Source organism: Herpailurus yagouaroundi, unplaced genomic scaffold (genome assembly GCF_014898765.1).
Source record: "Herpailurus yagouaroundi ecotype Mexico unplaced genomic scaffold, PumYag 187, whole genome shotgun sequence".
Taxonomy (NCBI): Eukaryota; Metazoa; Chordata; class Mammalia; order Carnivora; family Felidae; genus Herpailurus; species Herpailurus yagouaroundi.
In genome coordinates, this window is record NW_024412418.1 from 10,803,633 (window position 1) to 10,826,771 (window position 23,139).

The window sequence follows — 23,139 nt, forward strand, 5'->3', positions numbered from 1 at the left end:
CCCTCTCTCTGCCTCTCCCCTGTGCATGTGTGCACTCTCTCTCCCTCTCTCAAAATAAATAAATAAACTTAAAAAAATAGATGGTCTCGGGGCTCCTGGGTTGCTCCAACTTCGGCTCAGATCATGATCTCACTGTTGGTGAGTTCAAGCCCCACAATGAGCTCTGTGCTGACAGCTCAGAGCCTGGAGCCTGCTTCAGATTCTGTGTCTGTCTCTCTGCCCTTCCCATGCTCATGCTCTGTCTCTCTCAAATAGAAAAAATAGAGCATAAAAAATTTAAATAAAAAAAGATGCTCTTTAAAATGTTTTTCAATATAAAATTTATAAATGCATGCAATTTTTGATCTAGAGTTATATGCAAACACCTAATATAACTCTATTTTTCAGTTAGGAGCCGTGGTCCAAAACATTTATCCAAATCCCGCCCTGAGTTAGTGGATGAACTGAGCCTCAACTTCACATCCCATGAATCCTGGCCACTGCAGCTCTTGGCCCACTTCCTATCTGATACTAATTAATGCATAATTAATGATTGTTGCCTTGTAGTGGGTCTGGAAGTTCTGAATATGGTTATCTCCACTGGCTTTGTAGAGCCTTTTCAGAAGGTATCCCAGCAGGATTGCCTTATCCATGTTGGCTAATTCCTCCTGAGACTCCAAGGTAAGAGGGATCAGGATGGTAATTAGGGAGAGCAATGCAACTCCTTCCCCAGAACCGTGCATCTCTCATATTACCTGTCGCTACCCCTTATAATCCTCTCAGCTGCCATTGCCGGTTGTAGTTGCATACATCTATTGTACACAGCAAAGGCTGGGGAGTGATGAAGAGGGGTTGCCAGGATGTGAAATCCAATAAGGATACTGAGTTCCATCTTCTCAACTAAGGAGCATGGTAATTAAAACAGTATTTACAATGCAATAAAGGCAGAGCTAATTACTGGCAAATGAGATTGAGATGATGCTCTTTCCCAGTGAAACTAGACCGGGATCGGCCTTTACTATAAATCCTCCAACTGTCTCCTTTGTTAATTATGATCTTCATAATTCCCTTCTTGGCAATATTTCCCTAATTTATTGCTGCTCAGTGGCAATGAATTAATGGAAACTGAGGTAGGAGTGATAGAGAGAGCTCAGGATAGCTGTTTGGGCCCTGGATCACTAACATGGACATAAAGACTTGGAGAACAGGGCTATTGGTAATAATCATAAGGCAAAATGAGGGCATTCTTCAGAATAAGCAGCAAGACTTGATCCTTTGCTAAGTTGTGTGGGACTTTATATTTGATAACTGTTTCCAGACCACATACAGATGTGGCACATTAGCAGATGCCTATTCTTTACCTTAATTATTAAAAATATATCCTGAGTTGGGCCTTTTGGCACAGTGTTTGAGCAATCAGTGCTATAGAAGCAGAATTGGAGTCACCATCACTGTTCTAAGAGTGCTTAGTGTTCAAATTATTAATCTAGAGGTCAGCAGACTTTTTCTGTAAAAATATTTTTAGTAAATATTTTAGGTAGTAAATATTTTAGGCTTTGTGGGACCACATACGATCTTTGTCACATATCCTTGTTCTCCTCCTCTTCTTCCTTTTTATTTTTAACAACTCTTTAAAGATATAAAACACATTCTCAGCCTCCAGGTCATATAAAAACAGGGCATGGCTGATTGTGAACTGGCAGGCCATAGTGTGTTGACCCTATAGTACATTACATACTCTTATCCTTAGCCAAAAACCCCTACAGGTGCAGAACTAGATAATCAAGTAGTGATATCCTATCCATATACTCATGTAAAGGTTAAGTTTGAGGATGAAGTAAGATGCAGAATTAAGGGAGGGTGAAAAAGAGTTAATTCTAGGACAGGGGTGAGCACTATTATCTTTTCTATGATGTTCCTTTCTAGGTTGACCCTTATTTTTTTTAGTTGTATTTAAAATCAAGAAATGTGATATATGTACCTTTGATTAAGAATTCTCATATTATTTTCCCTATTTACTCTCTTTACCCTCATTATTTATTGTTTATGGATAAATTTTTAGAAAATACAAAACTCGTACTTATTTCAATACCTGAGGTGATGCTGGTTTTCCACAACACCTTTTGTGTCAGAGGAGTGTGATGGTTTGAGGGATTGAGGGGCAAAGAAATAATCTGAAATCAGCATTTAACCATAAGCTTGGGACCAAAGGACAGTTCTATGGCAATATTTACCAGTAAAGGAATTGGTATCTTCATTTTTTTGTGGGACCATCTCTTGAACCACCTTTTGATTTCTGATCTCTTTCCTGTTAAGGATAGACCTCCAATCCATATGATAAAAGCAACACTTCTCACACCCCACTCACATATCCAAATCCCATCACTACTACTACCTGGGTAATGGACATTGGGCAGTATCTCCCAATGCATGGTTGAGAACCAATGAATTCTTCAGTTCTTAGGTGCTGGGGATGCTATATGAAAGGTTCTCATAGGTCATTGAGAATGTGGCTGCAGTGAGAAGACTTGAAATGGGTGGATGCAAAGCTCTGTGCTAATGATTATTCCCCTTCTTTAATACCATTCTGTATTATGGCTAGAGGACAATATTCTTGCTGCCAACCTTAGGACAAGAGTAGCATCCATTTTCTTATGTCTGTGTGCCCTATCATCCACACTGTCTTATACTAGGTGAGCAAGGTTTGAAAAGTCACATCATTGGTGGCCTGTCCATAGCTTAGTCCAGTGTGGTCCCAGTGGCGTACAGGTGGGAGAACTGCCAGAATCCATGGATGGCTTTCTCAGTGTGTGCGAAGAATGAGCAGATTACATTATGCTGATTTATATATTTTCAGTTTTATATTTCTGAAAGGTGATTGCATACCCAGGACTAGGTGAGTCACAGGTGGCTATTCTAGGGCATTTGAAATTCTATTTGTGCTTTTGTGTCTCTTGTTCATTGGGAGAGAGCAAATGTGGCTGTGCAATGAGCCTTATATTCTCCATTAGTTGTGGCTCAAGGATAAGTGCAAATAAGAGATGGCCATTATGATTCAGTGTCAACAATAGCTCCTTATTTGAAAGTGTTACAGCATGATGTGTTGAAAGAGCATGTGTTTTAGAGTTAGCGAATTATACATTTGAATTCCTTACCTATCATTTGCTAGCAGAGGAACCCTAGGAAAATTACTCAGCTTCCTTTAATCTCAGAGATTATAAAGCTTTCTTGCAAGGCACAGGAGAAGATGATTCACTATGAGTTAAATGTCCAGCATGAGGCCCAGGCTCTAATAGTTATGCAACACTCCACTGCTGTTGTTAACAGTAAGTATGAATCAGATGACCGTATGCACAAGAGCAAGGCCTATTGATTACTCACTATTGACTGATGCTAACTAGTGATAAAATAGGCGTTATGTACATACCTAGGAGTGCAAAGTGAGGGTCACTCTTGTTTTCAGACTAGCATCCTTTTACATGTGACTTTTAGCACAGAGCTGTGTGAGGTGGTGTGGCATTGTAGGTGGGGGATACCTATCTGTGTTCTAATCCTAGGTTTGCCTCTTCCCAATTCTGGCTTTGGGGGGAAGTGTTTCAATCTCAATATAACTTTCCTCCTTCTCTGTAAAATAAACATATCTAAATAGATCTCCCTGGATAATTGTGAGGATTAAATGTGACAACTAATCATTGGCTGTGGCATCTAATTCATACCATACACTAATTACTCAGTACAAGTAGATTGTTTATACCTTCCTGTTTAGGGTTTGTCCTTGTGAAGATTTGCGATAGAAATGTTTGTCTTTGACTGGATCCCTTGCTTCTCCATACTTTCTTCTTTCAGAGTATTGAACTTTTTGGTCTCTGAGGCACCCAGCAATAGTCCATTCACATTAAGGTGAAGGTAATTTCTTACTTTTCTCTTTCTTTCCATTTGCCACACAGCAGGTGAACCCTATCTCCATTACTATTAAAGAGGTATTATACAGTTTATGACCACCAAAATAGTGACAATATATCAGGGTCAGGTATGAGAGGTCCCTTTGGCCATTTAGAGCCAATATTGAGCCCCTGGATAAGTCAGCCTCACGTGGGGGGTTGGACTGGAGTTGGCCACATACTAGGGGAGTCAATGAACCAGGGCCACAGTAAGACAACACATCAACCCGCACTGAAGTTGGCATAAGACAGATCTTGAACAATAAGCCAGAAGGAGATAAAGAAGAAAGTTGATAAGATCTGTGAATTTTATCAGGCTTATTATATTATTATCATTATATTATTTTACAAGTCTATAGTTTCTTATCTGAAACTCTGGGGATAATTGTGTTTTGGAATTCAAAAATGCTCCCACTTTTAAAAGGTGCCAACAGTACTTTTAGTGCACATTATATAAAACCCCCTGTGAGGGCTGGGGCAGCACCCCACTACTGAACACACTACTACTTTCTCAGCAGAAATATGGATATATATTCACAACAAATTAGGGTAAATAAAGATTTAAAATAGTCTTATGTCAGTCCAGGTCAGGTTTTTTCACCAAATTAGATAGGCTATATTTTGACACCAAATGAATTAGGAAAATACTTCTGTTTTTCAGATGTTTTCGTGTTTTTGGCATTGCTAATAATGAATGGATGGTGAACCTGAATTAGAAAGTAGATAGAAAATTGTGGTTAAATATGAGTTAAGATAACAAAATTTCTCACATCCTTGTACCTGAGTTCATCTATCTGCCCAATAAATACTTATCAGGTGATAGAAACAATATGCCAGGCCGTGGATGAGACAGCAAACAAGATGGATGAAACCTCTGCTTATATGCCTCTTTTACCTCTTCCCTTCCTCTTTCTTTTCCTTTCTCTTAGGTAAGGAAACTGATCTCCTTCATCTGCGTGTACCTTTTCTGTGTGATATCCTGGGCTTATCCAGGAAGAAAAAGCCAGGATACTTGGTACATATATTTATTGTGGCATGTAGCAGAGTGTGATCTTTTCCTTTCCCATCTGACTCACCAGGGAAAATGTAAACACTTGAGAAAAGGGGGTTTTAGAGCCTGGATGCCTAGTCCAGGGCCTTGTACACAGTAAGTGCTCAGCAAATACTTGGTATATAAATACCTGTTCCTCTGGATGATTGAAACACCTTCATATCTCAATTTTATTGAATTATATGGGGACAAAAAGATAATTTAGTCAATCCCCCTTTTTTTCTGGCTCTCTGATTGATTGGCTATTTTTTCTTCTGAATTGTTAAGTTAGAACCAAGTAAAAATGTGTATTTTTAGCATCACTCACCAGCAGTGAGTTAATTTTATCTTTTTCACTTGTCTTAGCTCTACAACATTATTACCCTTTTGCACTATCAGATATTAAAATCATATTAATAATCAGGAACTGTATTAAACTGTCTAAAAGTTAAATAATATAGTAGCACATTTGAAGGTTAGTGGTACCCGTTGGGTGTAATTCACCAAGAACAAACTTAGCCCCTTGCTTCTCTGGAGATACAACAGACTGTATTGTTTTTAAGGAGATTAATTATCCTTATGATATCTTGGAATATGCAATAAAATCAATGTCATTTGGCTGACTAGGCTTTTTAAGTTACAAATTAAAAGCTAAGATCATGGAATTGCCTGAGGCCGGGTATAAGGGCTGCTTACTTTAGAGGGAATGTCTTCTTGCCTTCCACATTTCCCTCTTGTTCTCTGATGTGGTTAGGATTAAGAATCTGTGAAGAAGCTCGGATGCTAAGTCTTGAGGTCTCACTTATCTGTATCTGACTGGCTATGCATCTTTGAGCACTTACTTTGTATAGGACTTTATTTTTCTATTTATAATGGAGGAGAAACATGTTTTCTCTTTTCCTCTCCTGATAATACTGTGAAATTGAATGTGGTTATTTCCTGAGAATTTCTTTTCAACTCTTGAAAGGATAGATATGTCCATTCAGATGCAGAGTGGAGAGAATTCAGGGTCTGCTCTGATGCTCATTCATTATGCTGTATTAGGGGAGAGTCTTGATGTCTCTTTCCCCAGTTTAGGTAAGGTTAATAAGGGAATAACAATTTTTATCCTCCATTTTGAGGGACTGTTATAACACACAACTGTCTGCAAAAGTATTTTGTAAAGTCAGTTAGTAAAAAAAAAATAGTATCTATATTTTTTTACTGATAATAAGATGGATTTACTTATGTCACTGCTGTTTATGGTTCACCCTCATACATGCAGACTGAGTCTGTTGACTGGTAGAAGCTGACTTTTTCACAAGTGAAGTGACTCTCTGAGTTATCTTCAAATATGAAGACCACCTGGCTGGCCCCTATGAGAATTCAGATGGGCTTTAAGGGCATCGGGTACACACTGTGTTTTCAAGGACACCAATCACATGTGTACTTGAACAAAGACCTGGTGAGCACACTTTCTGGGACTGCTTCTTGCAGCATGAATTGTAATAGATGACACTAGGAATTGATGATCTAACTTTCCTTTTTGTGAGCTCAGAAGAGATTTTCCCATTAGGAGGCAGGGGTAGGATTGGCCTATGGGTGTCAGAAAGTAACTAAAGATCTGAGACTTTGAAGTCAGTCTAACAGGTTGACTCAATAAAAAATAAATCAAGTAAAAAAAATTAACAAGTCAAAATAAATTTGACTTGCATCAAGTCAAAATAAATTAACAAAATAAAGAAAGAAGATTTGGGGGAGAAGTCAAAGTCTTTCCAAAGATTTATTACTGTGAATCTTAGAATCATCTTGTATCTGTCTATAAAGCCCTAACTTACAGACTTGGATAAATTATCATACGCCTAGTCAGAAAGGAGCCTTTTTTTCTGTCAAGATCAAGGTGGATTAGCTTAAATCTTCTGTGGTTTGCCGAAGCTCAACACTCTGAGATGTTGGTGAATCTGGAGGAGGGAGTTCTGTTTCCGGGATTTTCTCTGCCTAGTGTCTTTTTCACACATGATATCTGTGCTGTCTTATTTCACCCCAGGAAACTATTTGTGAACCTGGACTTTATCAAAGATTTGGAGTTCCTTTGTGCATATTTTATAGGCTCCACTGGAATATGTTGTGTCCACTGGGCTAAGACTGGGATTCCCTCACTCTAACCATTATTGGCTCACTAAAAAACAAACAAACGAACAAAAAACAAAACAAAACAAAACACCTTTTTTTGTTACTCAGCAAAGCAAAAGAAAGTAACAGGGAATAAGAGTTTGTCAAAAGAAAAATTACATGGGATTTAGAAGGTGGAAGTGAAGTGGAAACCACTGCTCTCAGAAAGTTGTTATGGTTAGACAGTGACATGTAGATAAAGGGGTGCCCTGAGCATCCCAGCTTGTCTTTCTAACTGCTGGCTCTGTTGGTAACTGTGGCCCCAGGCCCATCACCAGGCCACTGTCCATGGGCCCACTGAGGAGCCAAGAGCTTCTCCCAGAAGTGATAATGTTCATCAATTCCAGCTATTCACTTTCTCAGCTTCTGCCAAAATTGTCTAAAATCGAATTCCTGTACTACATCTTTGTTCTTGTATTCTTTAGAGTATCTTGATGGATACACAGCCTTGACTGTAATCTTGGCTTCTCTCTCTCCCCTAACTCCACTCATCTATCACTTCTGTCTCATCTTCCATTCCTTTTCTGGAGCATCAAAAACAATGTTTCCTCTTTGTTATGCCTAAAGAGGTTGTTGCTGCCTCAGACCTTCAGGGACTCTGTTTTTACTCCAAACCCATATCAAAGTATTGCTAAAATTTAATTGATTTCTTTCTTTGGAGAAATATGAACCTTAGATATTTATATTTCAGCATTTTACCTGTGGTTCCATGTATTTGGGGGCATGCATTGCCTTATGACTTTTCTCCATTTGTTTGCCTATGGATATTCCTGCTAGATTAGCATACAAGGCATTTCATAAGACTTATATGGTAGGTTGAAAATGGCTCCCCCCAAAGGTATGTCCACATTCTGTTCCCTTGAAACTGTAGATGCTACTGCATTTGGGGGTGAAAAGGGTCTTTGCAGATATGATTAAGTGGAGGATCGTGAGGTGAGGAGATCATCCTGGATTATCCAGGCGGGCCTTAAATATCATCACATATAGCCTCATAAGAGAAAAGCGGAGTGAGATTAGACCATCATATGAAGATGAGACCTTGTGACAACTGAGGCAAACATTGGAATGATGTGGACACAAGACTAAGAATGCCAACAACCACCGGAATCTGGAAGAAGCAAGGAATACCTTAGATTCTCCCCTAGAGCCTCAAGAGGGTATATGGTCCTGCTGACACCTTGACTTCAGTTCAGTGAACTGGTTTCCAAGTTCTGGCCTCAAGAATTGTGAGAAAATAAATTTATTCTGTTTTAAGGCACCAAGTTTGTAGTAATTTGTTACAAAAGCCATAGGAAACGAACCCACTCTAGTGTTGTTTTCTGTGAGTCAACTGCTTGTAAATCCTAAAGCCCGTCCTGTTCACCCACGCCTCTGTGCTCTCACATATGCAGTTCTTCTCCTCACTGGGCTGCCTTCTTCAAACGTGTTCATTTATATAACTTCTCTTTTCCCTTAACAATTCAGCAGAGATACTGCTGTCTCGGCGAAATCGTCACTGAATTTTGATTTGGCTTAGGTGCCCCTCCTTTGCCTTCCAAGGCCATCCGTATTTCTCTGTTAGACACCTCGTCATACTCTACCATAATTATGATAGTTGACCTTTTCAATCATCCCCATTGAAAGCCCTTGAAGACAGGAACTATGTTCTCTGTGATTCTAGAATCTAACATTAGGCCTGGAATACATTAAAAACACAGCAAATGCTAGCTGAATGAAATAATATAAGAATAAATGAGACTGTGTATAGAGTGAAGGAAGCAACTCCTGTTGAGTTTTTTGCTACTTGTAAATTGCTTCAGGAAAAAAAGATTTGCTAGAGCGGTGTATACTGTGAAGTTGAGGGATTTGTTTGAGATTGTAATCATCTCTGATTAAGCCAATCTTTCATTCACATGGATTATGAGAGATGACTGAGAATGAGCTTGCTCCAAGGATTGATTCACTCTTCAGTGTATTATTCCACTTACCAAACATACAGTGTACATCTAATGTGTGAAAGACACTGTTGGAAAAAAAAAGTGAGTGAAAAAATGATTCTTATCATTCACGAGTTTATATGGTAAGGAAATACAGTCTCTTTTGAGGTAACTATGGTAAAATGCTATTTGTTACATGTGATATAGTAGTTCATTGAAAAGAATGAGAATTCATTGTAAAGGAAATAGTTTTATAGCTGATTTTGAAGAATGAACTAATAGAGAAATAGAAACCAACCAGTAGGCAAAACACATATGGAAGGGCATGCAAATGAACAATGCCAAGCATTTTCTGGAAATGGCAAGTAGCACAGTCTTCTGGATTATATTTTTCAAAATAGGAGACTGGCTGAGGACAATGTTGCAAAGATGGCCTGGGTTAGGTTATGGGAGACACTGAATATTAAATTAAAGAATTTGGATTTTACACTATAAGGTTATAGGACTTATCAAAAGCCTTTGATGAAAGAAGCAACATTAGCAGAACCATGCTTTAAGGTTCTCTGATCTATTAGAAGGGGCAGAAATTGTGTCAGATGGCAAGAATGGGAGGCTAGGAGGTCTGTAAAGAGATCTTTACAGAGAAGTGCAGGTAAAAAAGGATAAATGAACAGAAAGGATAGGGGACGAGGGAAAGGAATGGAGAAAGGTTATAGGATTTGCTGTTTTGACAGTGAGCATGAAGGAGATGCTGTAAGATAAATGTGGTATTTTGATTGTATGAGATTGGTGATTGTTCAGGTCCTGAGGAGAAATAAAGAAGCAAAAGATAAAGATGAGTATAAAAGATAATATTGTATACAATATTGATAAAAGATCAGTCAAACCCAATAAAATTCAGTGCAGTGGACCTGAAGTGACAATTAAAGCCACGGTTTCAGACTCATATATTGATCAGCCTTCTTATGCTATTTTCCAGAGGATTCCTGACTGAACTCTGCATTGGCAGCAGAAGCCTGCACTGTATCATAATACTCATTCTTCTTGACTAGGAAGCCTTAAAACCAGGCTTAGTGTCTTCCCAGCTGTGTTGTAAAGAAGCATTGGTTGTAGCCTTTCTACTAACCACTATTAGTGGCTCCTCCACTGGGAATAACACAATTTTAAAGCCCAGGATGTATCCTTCTCAAACTCAGAATATCCTCCCCATCCACTCATCTTGGGTTTGCCATGGAAATCCTCTTTTGCATAAGTCTCGTCCCCTTTGGTCCATGAAGTTTTAAGTCTTCACTCTTGACATTAACTGGAGCACCTCCCTAAGTCTCCCACTGCCTTACACTTAGTTAACTGCCCTATGCATTATTTGACTTATGAGATGTTATCATTTGGATCCTCTGGACCTCTTGTTGTACCAGGGTTGGATTTTTGTGTTTCCATTGTTTCTTTTCTTGCATTAATCTCTGACTACAGTCTCTTTTGGAATGATTCTTATATATTCAGTATCCAGCTTACAATTGTATTGTGACAATCAGGAGAGAAACAAAAGCTAAAAGCACACGGTGACTAAATTGCTTAAGAAGGGCGAGTCAATACACTTATTTTGCATGCTAGCTTTAGTAAAATGGAAGTGGCATTTTGGAGCATTGGGTTGAGAAGATTTCTGAACTCAGTGGAAAAGAGTACCATAATTGATCAACTATGTGTTCCTTGTGAACATGAAGACAGAAAGATAACATTCATGTAGAAACATGGCATTCTTGTCTTAGAAAGCTAAGGGTGGACAGAAGTCTGAAAGAACCTTGGGAGGCTTCTTTGTTAATAGGTATGATGGTTAAATTGTATGTCAACTTGGCTAAGCTCTGGTGCCCGGTTGTTTGGTCAAAACCTTGTCCAGATATCTGTCAAAACCTTGTCCAGATATTGGTGTGAGTATGTTTTATAAATGTCATTAACATCTATAATAAGTTGAATTTGAGTAGATTGCTCTCAGTAATGTGAGTTGTTTCATCCAATCAGTTGAAGACCTTAAGAGCAAACATTAGGTTCTCTCAGAGAAGAAATTTTGTGTTAAATCAGAACATAAAAATCCTGCGTGAATTTCCAGCCTGCTAGCCTGACCTACAAATTTCAGACTCAAGACTTAAACAGCAACTCCTTGCCTGAGTTTTTAGCCTGATGGCCTACGCTGTGGGTTTCAGATTTGCTAGTTTTCACATTTGCATGAGTCAATTCCTTAATAATTTTTTTATCACACACACACACACACACACACACACACACACACACACACACACAGATATACCGCATTGGTTCTGTTTCTCTGGAGAACCCTGAGTAATAGAAGAGGGGTCCATCCTTAAAGAGGAAATCAGGCTAGAGTATGATATGTCTAATACCAGTTATTCCTTTAATAAACTAAAATGTTATATCTGCTACTAGTTTGGACAATGCAAGAAAATTAGCACTTACTATCTAAGAAGCAGCTACATTAAGGGATGAAAGTTCTCGTTCAGATCCCTTGAAACTCAGATGATACCCTGTTTTGGGGAAATAGAATTTATTGAGCCACAGTGGACCTTGGTTCTGCAAAGTACTTCTTGCTGGTGTCCATGCATCCCGCACCAGTAACGCTAGTGATAAAGTTCAGAGGTGTTGATTAGATGAAATATGACAGATAGCAGACTTCCTTTCCCTCCACATTATGCATTCCAAAAGACTTAAATGCCACTTGGATTTCCCAGCCAAGTTTGCCAGTTTCTGTTACTCAACCATATTGTTTCCATGTGACCTGCAACAGCTGTTCTTTCACCAATTATACCAATTCTTCCTGATAAATTAAAAACAGTTCTAATTAAATGGTATAATGAAACTATCAATCTATGTTACTGAGGCAGAACTGTAATGTAATTAGTTATTGATACCACGAAGCATAGCTTTGTTAGGATGAGTGTAGGATGGGTAGCTGGCTCTAGCATTCTCACAAGGCACGTAGTCATTGTTGGAGATATATAAGTGATTCAACTGGTTGTTTTCCCAAAGAACATTTGCTATGTCAATGTGGTCCATGGGAGCAGTATAATAATGCTTTTAAATAGGATGCAATAGTTCTCAGTCCTCCCAATGAGTCCTACAGGGACAGAATAGTTATTTTCCTTGGATAGCCTTAGTAATAAATAATGTTCAAGGAAAGAACAATTGATTTGAGGGATGAATAGAAATTATGGAAATACAATGAGAACTTCTCATTTGGATATAATTTTTATTCTAGGGAAATGGCAATCGTGTGAGCTACTCGATAACTGGGACTATCTCCTATTACTCATTTTATGCATTTCATCTTTGCTACCCACTGTACATGGAAAGTCATCAGTAATTGCTCACACAATGTGTGCCTTTAGTGTTTAGAGTAATTGTATTAGGCAGCCCCATTTCATCTTCCTTAGAACTGTATTAAAATGAATCACCAGCAATAAAAACTACCTGTAAACACTCCTTCTTTTAATAACTCAAAAATAGATGCACCAAAAGTATAAACATGAAAAAAAGAAGTGAAAAATCTATTAGCCAACTAATATTGGGTCACCATGTTGCCTGGACTATGTGGCAAATGCTAGTGTTTTGAATATTTGCTTTTTGACTCCCCCTCTTAGAATCTTAGTAACAGTGTTAACGTGTCAGCATAAATGAGATTAACTTTTTTTTTTACATACATGTGTAATATTGTATGATTAATTATTTATTTGTTCAGCAACTATAAAAGTGTTTTGCAGGGGCGCCTGGGTGGCGCAGTCGGTTAAGCGGCCGACTTCAGCCAGGTCACGATCTCGCGGTCCGTGAGTTCGAGCCCCGCATCAGGCTCTGGGCGGATGGCTCAGAGCCTGGAGCCTGTTTCCGATTCTGTGTCTCCCTCTCTCTCTGCCCCTCCCCCGTTCATGCTCTGTCTCTCTCTGTCCCAAAAAAAAAAATAAACGTTAAAAAAAAAAAATTAAAAGTGTTTTGCACTGCAAACGACATGTAGTTTAGCCAGAAAAGGAATTTATAAAAGGTTACTTGTAACTTATGACTTTCCAGGAGGGTATGAGAACTAGTTTCTTGAATCACCAACCAATTGAGGGACTAAGAACTCTTAGTCCCACTAAAGGACCTTTAGCAGGGAAAATGCCACCTCATCATTACTCAGCCTATGATGCTCTATGATTGGATGCCAGGAGCTCTGCCACTGTTATCTGTAAGGAACCAAGTGTCTCTCTCACCACAGTTGCCAGAATATCAATTCCTACGTGCTCGGAAGTGTGTCATCTCCCTCGGAACCCAGCTGTGCTCAGGTACATGTGAGTGGCAGAATCCACGTCACATATCTGTACCCTAGTAGCAGTGAAATCTGGTAATGCAAGTTCCCTAGCTCTACCTTGGAATGGCAAGACTCCTAAAAGTAGAAAATGACCAAAATATAAGGAAAGTGCACAAGCCATGTTGCCGATCCACAAATGATGCATGGTCACTGCACAAAGGCAGTCCAGATGGATGATTTGTACACACTGTTAGAGGCTTATGGGCTGTTGAAATGTTTGAACTATTTTCAAATAAAAGGCAACATTCACTAATCTATAAATCATAGCTTCATCAAGCTATTTATAGTCGTCCCAGATGAGTGCAAGTTTGGATTTTTATTGTAATTAATGTGGGACAAAATGACCAAATCAATAAGAAATTTCTGATATTGCACGATACAAGAGACACACGTAGACATTGTCTGACTTTTAGTGACACTTTCTTTGTGAAACAATTTATAAACTCTAAAGAGTTTATAAATAGCTGAATATATGACATTGGTTTGGAAGGGATTAATTTATTAAGGAGTTTGAAAAGAACTTTATCTGTATGACTTAGAAAGACTTCCAAGACTATAGATGCTGGAGAGGATGTAGAGAAACGGGAACCCTCTTACACTGTTGGTGGGAATGCAAACTGGTGCAGCTGCTCTGGAAAACAGTGTGGAGTTTCCTCAAAAAATTAAAAATAGACCTACGCTATGACCCAGCAATAGGACTGCTAGGAATTTACCCAGGGATACAGGAGTGCTGATGCATAGGGGCACTTGTACCCCAATGTTTATAGCAGCGCTCTCAACAATAGCCAAATTATGGAAAGAGCCTAAATGTCCATCAACTGATGAATGGATAAAGAAATTGTGGTTTATATACACTATGGAATATGACGTGGCAATGAGAAAGAATGAAATATGGCCCTCTGTAGCAACGTGGATGGAACTGGAGAGTGTTATGTTAAGTGAAATAAGTCATACAGCGAAAGACAGATACCATATGTTTTCACTCTTATGTGGATCCTGAGATACTTAACAGAAGTCCATGGGGGAGGGGAAGAAAAAAAAAAGAGATTAGAGAGGGAGACAGCCAAAGCATAAGAGACTCTTAAAAACTGAGAACAAAGTGAGGGTTGATGGGGGGTGGGAGGGAGGAGAGGGTGGGTGATGGGTATTGAGGAGGGCACCTTTTGGGATGAGCATTGGGGGTTGTATGGAAACCAATTTGACAATAAATTTCAATAAAAAAAAAAGAAAGACTTCCAAGGGCAAGGCAAGGATGACCAGTTGTTGATCTTGGATATATTTCACAGAGAGAAAAGTTCAATTTCTAATAGTGAGATCTATTGAAGAAAACAAAGATTTACCCCTAAAGATATTTCAGGGTATATCATGAAGTCTATAGAAGAATATGGTATAGGATAGAAAGCTTTTGTTGCAAGTTTTTCTATTTGAAAGAGTTTCAAAGTTCAGTTCTAGAAGATTGCTTGGAGGCAGAGAGATCAGCAAAATCAGAGTACTTTATTCTAATTTATGCTAATTTCTTCCACCTGACCTCAACTTTATGCTAATTTTCTTCCATATAACCTCAAAGACATTTTTCCTATTTCCTGGGAAAGTTTGAAATATTAAACAATTTTTTTCCCTTCCCCTTCTGATAATTCCATCCTTCTGAACTTTCTTCTTATTCAAACAGCTAGGGCGTCCTAGGCCATTGCCTCTGGAGAAGGATGTAGCAAGCCAGAAAGAAAAAAAAAATAGCCTGCCAATCTCTTCTTGGCATTGGTTTACAGCCTAAAGCACTTAAGAGAATTGAGAGGGCTCCAAGCCCACAAAAAAATGTTTGGAGAAACATAATGAGACAGAGGAAAAGTGCTCTACCTCCCCTGCTGACTCTGCACATTCCATAGTCCCATCCTTCCTATTACCCTGACCATCTTTTCTAGAATAGAAACTAAGCTGAACTCTTTGAAGCAGCAGATGCCCAGATGCTTGTTGAGTCAAACCCAATGGGGTCTTTCCAAAGCCTCAGAGAGTACCCCAAAGTGAACTAGAAGCAAAATGGTTTCTCTAACACCAAGCATTGCACTAAAGCAGCAAAGACTGTACCTACAGGGTTCCTGTAAATGGAAGAGAGGCATATCGCTCTGTAGCTACTTGTGTGGACCTACAACCAAAGACAAAAAGGATGATGGATTTATCAATCAATGCCTACATGGAACAATGGCAACAAGGGACAGAATCCATCACCTTGACTCATGCAGCCTATATAAACCCTATCTGGAACTTGAAAGCTTCCCCAGGGAGAAAAAAGAAGAAACATCAAATTGACTGAGGATTTCAAGATATTATCCAGTTCTTGAAAGATAAATTATGTTAATGTAGAAAAACAGAGTTTCTTTTGTATGCCTGGACTGTGGACTGGGATACCACCTAAACAGAAAAATAGAAGAAGTTTTGTTTATTTTTTATCAGAATGAATTTAAAATGCAGTCATTTCGTTGAACACAAATGTATCTACCTGCCATTTGTAGAGCTGAGGATTCTGCTTGGATAATATTATGTATTTATTCCTTTACTCTTTATATTTTACTGGGGGATATGTGATTTTATATTTATTTATATGAATGGGAGAAAACTCAAAGGAAATTTTTTTAACATTTTTTTAATAATTGTATTAGAAAAACTCCCAAAACTTTTGTGTAGGTTTTATTTTTATTTTTTATTTATTTATTTATTTATTTATTTATTTATTTATTTATTTATTTGAGGTATAGCTGGCAGGAAAGTATTCTTTATAACTAATTACTCATTGACTAACATTTTAGGATCTCCTATTTGTCTAGCGCTATTATTGGCCTCTTGTTTTATACTTTATTTGAATAATTCCATTATACCTGGATCTAATAATTTCTTTTTGAATGTGAGCAAGGTAAAATAATAAATACTGCCACATTTTCTAGTAGAAAAGTATAGACTTGAAGATATCAATGTATTAAACTATTTATGTATTTTAGAACTAGGTTTGAATGAAACCAATGAACAAGGTACAACATGTTCCTCACTTCCCACTAATTTCGACTATTTTAATCTAGGATAAATACTAGATTTGAAAGGAATACTTCTTTTGTCCACATGATATCTTTTGATCCCATGTCAGAAGTCTTTCCAGGACTCACTCTTAATTCTGTCTTTCGTTCTTTGAAAATTTAGAGAACTTTTACTAATCTCTCTCTTCTTTCTCTCCCTTCAGCCTTTTCTCTTCTTCTTTTAGGTTTTTTTCTGTCTAGATTTCAATTTTCCTACCACAAAAACAAACAAACCAGAAACTCTTTGATTTCCTTTTACAACTTGCTGGGGAAAAACCACTTTTTATTTGAAAATAGTCTACTCTTATCCTCCTACCTTTCTCTTACGTCCTAATTAAGCAAGAAGAGTGATAAAATAAATTCCACGATGTCACTGACTGCATAAAGCACTGAGATCTGGGAAAGCAGACCAATTTTCCATCTTTCCATAGAAGTAATCTGCTCTAATTTTCCTTCTATTCTTAACTTTATCAGAAGCTTTTATAGATATTAGTTCAGTTGATGAATGAGGTTATATGTATGAATGAATGATTGAGTGTCTATGGAGAACCAATTTCTTCACTGAAATCTGAGTTGAGCTACAATTCTTTATTTACTTTTATGAGTTCCTTATAACACAGTCTCCTTTAACAAGTGAAAAAAAGCTTTCTGTTTCCATCCAGGTTTATTCTGCTTTTAAAAAATACACTTAAACATTTTTTTTCATGTTTCTAATATTTATGGAAGGCTCAGTATCTACAAGCTACCAAGTTATGTCATGTCTGAGATATAAGGATACAGAAGATCCCTCCCCTCAAGGAGTCTGCATTCTTGTAGAAGAGATAAGACTTATACACATGTAATGGTACTAAAAGTAGCAAATGATAAATCCCACAAGAGAGGTGCAGATAAATTGCTATGGGTGTGACAGGCTATGGAAATTACAGAACATAACAAGGTTTTAAAAATAGATATAAAGTGTTCCCTTCAAAACATAAATGCTTTAAAACAGTGTGTATATTTGATCAGTATGCCTCTTGAATATATCTGACTACATTGTTATTAAATTTTTTGCTCTAGTTTTCAAAGATAGTCTCCTACTTCCTTTGATACAAAGTTTTTTTTTTTTTTTCATTTGGGAAGGGCTCTGCCATATTTGCCCATGGCAATGATGCCTGGAAATATCATTGTACTCTGCCTGGGGATGGGGGGCACCATTTTGATGTGCTGGAGGAGTCTGATCTCCACCAGAACATGGAATGCAGTAATAAAAAGGGGTGTTTTATGTGTAAGGTATTCATTAAGCTTGATGAGGACAGGTGGGGAAATAACTTTTTATTGTATTGAACCACAAATCTCTTTTCCAAGGGCAACCACCTCATGAGAGAACTTTTATAATCCAGGTGTAAGGTTTTCTGATGTTCACCAAAATTTTAGTTTCTATTTGCTTGTTGAACTTGAGGAATTTGAACAACTTTTGGCATTTAGAAACTCATGGCACAGAAAGGTATTTGAAACATACAGAAGGAAGGGCTTTTCTAACAGGAGACAAATGGGATGATTTGTTGTAATACACCATGTGTTCTTGGTTGGCCTAATAAGTCCGAGTATGTTGACTCCCTTTGGTTTATACCAAAAAGGAATTTACTTTGAAGCAAAAGAAACAAAAGGAGGGCATTGGGACTAAAACTCAAATTTGGTTTCTATGATTTGTGCTTGTAATAGTTAAGATGATTTCTCTTGCCCATAAGCAAAACTTTGCTCACATCAGCTAAATTAAGAACAGGAATTTATTTACTTATGTAATTGAGGAGGCCAGAGTTTACATTGCTCAGATATTTATCTAGGGGTTTAGAAATTACCATCATTCTTAAGATTTTCACCAACTCTCATCATAACTGCCTTGTGTTGGTTTCTTTTGTACACACTCAATATGGTGGCCTCAAGTCTGAGAGTGAAGAGGTTAACTCTTAAACTAGTCCTGAGCTTCACTCTGATTGTACTTATGTGGGTCATATGTCCAGTCTTCCTGAACCAGTCATAGTGGCAAGGGAATTCCTTTTGCTGATTGGCTGAGACTGGCTAATGTGCTCCCTGTCAGGAAATAGGAGTGATGCCTTACCTGAAGCTCACAGACTAAGAATGGGGAAAGGTTAGTGAGTGGTCAGAAAAATAAATGTTTCCTATAGTGTTCTGAAAGCCTTGCTACTTTTTATTCTGGATCAGATGCTTGCTAATAGCAAGGAGGTCTAAGGATCTATATACACAAGAGTTATTAAGAACCACGAAAGCAGGCAGCTCTAAAATAGAGTATATGGGTATGTTTGTGTGTATGTATATGTATACAGAGAGGGAATACAGAAATATGCATACATATTTGATAGGAAAATTCTGAAAAAAATGTGAATATATATAAAAGTGATATATATATATATATATCTAAAAGTGATATATATCTATGAAAGATAGATATCTTTTATATATATGGCCCCTAAATTATTCAAATAATAGTTTAGTAATACTAGATATAACTGACTACTAAATAGTTTAGTAATACTGAATGCTAAATTGTGACACCAAACTATATATAGATCTTCCTTGACTTAATGATGGGATTATATCCCAATAAACTCATAAGTTGAAAATATCTTAAGTCAAAAATGCATTTAATACACCTAACTTACCACGCATCATAGCTTAGCCTAGCCTGTTTTATACATGCTCAGAGCGTTTGTAGTAGCCTACAGTCAAGCAAAATCATCTAACACAAGTGACTATCTTGTGTAATGTATTAAATACTGTATTGAAACTGAAAAACAGAATCGTTGTCTGGGTACCAAATGGTTGTAAGTGCAATGCTTGTTTACCCTCCTGATTGTGTGGCTGACGGGGAGCTGCCACGCACTGCCAGTGCCCAGCATCACGAGAGGGGATCCTACCACTTAATTGCTAGCCTTAATTGCTAGCCTACCACTTAATTTTGAAAAGATCAAAATGAAAACTGGAAGTATGCTTTCTGCTGACTGCATATTGCTTCTTCAACATCATGAAGGTGAAAAATCTTAAGTCTAACCATTGTAAGTCAGGGACCATCTGTGTATGTATATGTATATGTGTATGTATGTGTATGTATATATGCATACACATATGAAAACATCATTCATATGTGATTTTAATTTCTTTCATTTTATCTGAATTTTCTGAAATTTCTATAATCATCTATTGTAACTAAAATAATAACTAGGGCAGTGGAATTAAACCAAATAATAGTCTACTGAACTATTATTTGAAGTAAATCATTTTTTTCAGTGGACTTGCATGTATAAAACCAATCTAAATCTTATAATGAGTCTTACTCACACCTGGGAGACACTGAATTACAGCTATATGCCATGCTAAATTGTAGTCATCCCTTCCTAAGTCTTTTAGTCACTCTCTTAGGAGGCAGGAAAATGATTTCCCTTTTTTCCTCTATGAATTCTTTCCAATGAGTGGGCTTGCTTTTGGGGCTTTACTGTGTATCTATGTTTTCTCTGTCCCTTGATAATTAGCAATAGCCAAAACCAAAAATGATGTACTAGCAATGAGAATAGTAGTAGCACAGCCACTACGATTTATCGAGCAGTCTCTATATTCTAGGTACGGAACTAAGTGCTCTGTAGGCTTTATCTAATTTGATCCATTCAACAACTTTAGCATTCATTTAATCCTTAATCAAGAGATACTTATTGAACAATACCACCTTCCAACAAATGATCTGCAAGGTGGATATTTCCTTACAAAGCTGAATTGGTCAAAAAGGGAAGTCACTAAGTAATGGAGGGTGGTCCATTCCCAGAACAAGATGGGTTCAGGTGCTAAGAACGGTAGTGACCTACACCCGACTGCTTGTAGCCCCTTAGAGGTAGGTAGCTGGAATTCTGATGGAGGAGAGGGGTTATTCATGTTTAGGGACTGAAACATTAGTTCCATGCTGGACTTTTTCCATAGGAGCCTAGGAGAGATTGGCATTTGCTTTTAAGAGTAAGGTCATGTTGTCTTTTAGTTAAAGCTTTGATCTAAGTTCTGTGCCTTCTTTCTCTTGTAACTTTGTTTTCTCTCTGTGAATCTTGCAGGTTATGATTCTTGCTTAATATTTAAGAGTGAGGGTACTGGTATTTAAGAGACGTGAGTTCAAAATACAGATCTGCCAGTCACTATCTGAGTGACCTTGGTGAAATATCATAACTCTTCTAAGGCTCATTTTCCTAGATTGTAAAATTGGCTTAGTGTAATTGTTAATAACATTTGGAAAATAGCCAGCAGAGTGCTATGCAGAAGCAATATAGTTCAGTGGTAAACCGCACAGATTGGAGTCAGATTGCTTGGTTCAAACCTTGGATCTACCTCATAGTAACCATGTGAACTTGGACAATCTTCTTAAATTTTCATTGCCTCAGTTTCTTCATCTGTGAAATGAGGATAATAAAATGAAGAGTTTCTTTCTCAAAGTATTGTTGTGTGAGTTACATGAGTTTGTGATGTGCTTAGAACAGGCATGGACTTACTACATTCATGTTTATTCTTAATATGTTAGCGCTTTCTTGTAGGGTAGTTGAGAGGACTCAAAAGAGTAACTGTTGATCAAATGGCACTTAGCATAATGCTTCCACACACTAAGTGCTGCATTTTATATTGAGACTAAGGAACCATAATATTAAACAGGTTGATACAAACATTTGAGGCTAACAAGCACACTCCAGGATTCACCCTGATTTCTGTTTTCAAATTAGGGATTTTATAGTTCTTTTAAGACAGTATTGTTTCCATGATGAGATCCTGCATAAACACTTTCTTTTGTAACCTCTTGAAGTCTGGCAGTTTCTTCCAGGGCATCCCGATCTTCCTATCCAGTATTTGTTTCTGCCACCCTTCCATTCCTTCTCAATATCCATCCCTGGTTCTTTCTCTCCATCTTCCTCTACTTTGTGGGATAAAATTGCATGATTTAGGAAATGAGAGTCATCAAAATCCCTACCTCTACTTCACTTTGGCTATATGTGAGCAATATAAGTTCAGGACAAAACGTTCACCTTTGAAAAAGCTTTCCTCTCTTATGAAGGCAGTTTGCATGGTGGTTATGCTTAAGCACTTCAGTACCAGACTGCCTTTGTTCAAGTTTCCCTTTACCATTTCATAGCTAGGTGATCTTCTACTACTTCCTAAACTTCCTGCATCAGTTTCTCATTTATAAAATGGAGGCAGTAATTAAAATATCTTCCATGTGGAGTTGTTCTGAGAATTATGAGTTAATACACCTGAAGAACTTACAACAGAACTTGGCACTCAATAAATACCACATGTGTTATGTCTCATTACATGTGAAAAGAAACTGGTTCTACCTCTTGGTATCTAGGGGCTCCTCAGGGAACCTTGGCTACTTGGGGGAGATCTCCCTGATGAAAATCAATCATTGTACAAAAGAGTGAGCTGGGATTGGGATGGTATTTGCATATATACCAGTCATCATCATAACAACAATAACAAGATGATGATGATGATGATGATGATGATGATGATGATGATGATGGGATTCTCAGTGAACAATCTCCCTTCCACTTCTTTTGACTATAGGTCTCAGGTGAGAAAATGGAATACCAGCTGTCACAGGACCAACTTGGAGTCAGAGAATTGAATACACAAAAAAGTGAGTTATGAATTGAAAGCCTTGCATGCCCATCTGCCATTACATCTAAGGGGTATGCAGTGCTCCCACTCCTTTGGTGCTCCTCTGGTCTTACCTTCTTCTGTTGAAATTCCTCTTCCTTCTCTGCCTCTTGGCAGATGGTGAAAATCAATAGGAAATAATAGGTGGGAAATGGCTGTGTTCCTTGGAGGAATTTCTGAGATAAGCAGGAGGCCATGTAGTTATTATATGACTAATGAATGCTGTTTTCCCTCACTGCACTCAAATGTGGGCAGTATTATTGACCCTGGCCTTGGTCAACTGTGGTATTGATTTTCTTTTGTGATTTCAGATTCTCTTTTCAAGTAACCTTAACTAAAGACTTGAAAGAGGAAAACCAATTCAAATTAGACAAAGTGTGTACTGAACTTCAGGCCTAAATTTTAATTGGAAATTTTTGATAAAATCTTAGGTTGACTTCTCTCATATATTTATGTATTTATGTATGTTTATTTTTAATGCTTTTTGATTACTCTTTTTACTATAAAGTGCCCTTTATCAATATCTATATGTAGCAAATCATCTTTCTTTTTTAACAACTTTTATCCAGATATAATTTATATACCATAAAATTCATCTATTTAAAGTGTATACTTTGATGTTTTGAGTATTTATAAAAGGTCATGCAGCCATCACCATAATATAATTTTAGAATATTTGATACCTTAAAAAGTAACCTTGTGCTCCTTAGCAGTTATTCCTTATCCCCCCACCATACCCTCGGCAAACACTCATCGACTTTCTGGCTCTACAGATTTGCTTATTCTGGAAATTTCCTATAAACGGAGTGACATTTATGTAGTCTTTTGTGTCTGGATTCTTTTACATAGCCTATCATAAGTCAGCTTTATTAGGATCTCAGCTTTTAAATTGATCATGGCAAAACCCTGAAATCATGACTGATTTTCCATTCCATTTGGCTCACCAGCACTTTGAATTGCTATTTGAAAATTTTTTTTTCAACGTTTTTTATTTATTTTTGGGACAGAGAGAGACAGAGCATGA

General features: G+C 37.6%; 1 long non-coding RNA gene across 1 annotated transcript in view; it reads left to right on the plus strand.

Annotated features, from left to right (window-relative positions):
• Nucleotides 1-22,095, plus strand: part of LOC121043527 (uncharacterized) — a 267,275-nt gene extending 245,180 nt beyond the window's left edge. Inside the window, exon 3 of the long non-coding RNA XR_005796882.1 lies at nt 22,023-22,095. This is a non-coding gene — a long non-coding RNA (uncharacterized LOC121043527). The remainder of the gene's footprint in view (nt 1-22,022) is intronic.
• The last annotated feature ends 1,044 nt before the right edge of the window (nt 22,096-23,139 follow it).